Below are 1,820 nucleotides of genomic sequence, written 5' to 3'. Positions count from 1 at the left end.
CTAAACGCCGATGCCCAGCCCCGACCCCACACCGCATGCACCACGGCGCCCGCCCGCAGCCTGCAGGGGGCAGGGTCCGGTGGCTGCGGGTCCAGCACCACTGAGCTTGTCACCCGGCACCCAGCTGCTTCTGGGGACAGGCCCTCACAGACCCCCTCCCCCTGCAGCTGCGGTTAGCCGGGGCGGGTGGGGGCGCTGGAGCCCCGGCGCCACAGCTCAGCCCCTCAGCCCACTCAGTTGGTCTGAAGCAGTCGTGTTTCACTGAAATGGGATTGTTTATGCGTTTCCACAGTTCTGTGGTGGCCCAGTCGGGGATAGGTAGGTGGGTGAGAGGACCCCAGGGCCTTTGGGTAGAGGCAGGCTGTCTGACAGTGCATGGGAGGGCCAGCGTCCCTCTACTCAGAAGGGGGGGGGACCCCATGGAGTTGACACGCATCCTAGCATCTCCAGCCCTGAGGCAGGGAGGGGTCTGCCCTTGTGGCCACAGCCAGGACCTGGTCCCCTCATGGACAGCACAACCCGCCCTGCGAGCTGCTGCTCCCACCTCCAGACCCGGCTGGGCTGAGGGGAGGCCGGGATCCAGGCCTAGGGGACCGGACGGATCTAGCCAGAGGGGCTCCCGTCTCTGACCCCGTGGGCCCCTGCCCACACTGCGCTCGCCCCCCCATCCTCCCCATCCCCCGCTGTGTGCTGCTGAGACTGGAGGAACTTTGGCCAATAAAGAGCGAAGCTTGCCCAGCACGTGCCTGTGTTGTATTCAGAAGCCGTGGGTGGGTGTGGTTTGATCACAGTGGCTGTGATGATGCGGGTGGGTGGATGGGTGGATGGATGATGGACAGACAGGTGGATGGACAGACGGGGGGGGAGTGAGAGGGTGGGTAAATGGGTAGAGGGGGGTATGGCTACATTAGCACATAGGTGGCTGTGTGCATGGGTGGACAGGTGGATGGATCAGGGGAGGGGGGGACAGTGGGAGGGGTGGGCCTGAGGGGCCCTGCCTGCTCCCACAGAGCCCCTAGAATCGGGGCAAGGTCCAGGACAGTGGTGAGATGAGCACAGCTCTACGGGGCCGTAATTTACAGACATAAACCTCACCTGTTGTAAGTGTATGTAATTCCAGCAGATTTACAAGATACTGCAGTCATTACCGTGACCCACTTTTAGTATATTTCCATCATGCCCCCAAAGTCCCCGCATCCCCGATGTGGCAGCCGCTCCCCGTTCCCCCTCCCCCAACCCCAGCAACCACTGAAGTGCCTCCTGTCGCTACGGACTGGCTTCCCGTGGACACTTCACGGAAGCGGGATCAGACAATAAGTGGCCTTCTGTGGCGGTTCAGCATGTTTTTGAGATTTAGCCGGGCTGTAGTGTGTCAGGACTCCGTTCTTCCGTGTGGCTGAGGAATGTTCTGTCCTGTGGCCAGACCACACGTTCATCCGCTCACCTGTGGACGTTCCGGTGGTCTCCACGTGAGGCAGCGCTGCCGTGAGCACGTGTGTGCTGCCCGTGTGCTTTCGTTTCTCAGGGTTCGATTCCTGAAACGAGAGTGGCTGGGTCATACGGCAAGTTTATGTTCAGCTTCTTAAGAATTTGCCAAGCTGTTCTCCAAAGCGGCCGCGCCCGTTCCCGCTCCTGCCGGTGCACTGCTTCGAGCTCCAGGGGCACCTGCGTCCTGGGGCACCACGTATGACGTGAGGTGGGAACCCTGGGCAGCCGAGCCTGTGCATTTCTGCAGGGGGCTGTTCTAATTTGGGCTGGGCCATGTGACTGGCAGGGCCCCAGCTGCTGGGCCTGGACAGGGCTGTTTATAGAAAAGCCCG

This window comes from Lagenorhynchus albirostris, chromosome 1 (assembly GCF_949774975.1).
Source record: "Lagenorhynchus albirostris chromosome 1, mLagAlb1.1, whole genome shotgun sequence".
NCBI lineage: Eukaryota > Metazoa > Chordata > Mammalia > Artiodactyla > Delphinidae > Lagenorhynchus > Lagenorhynchus albirostris.
This window is presented reverse-complemented; position numbering follows the sequence as displayed.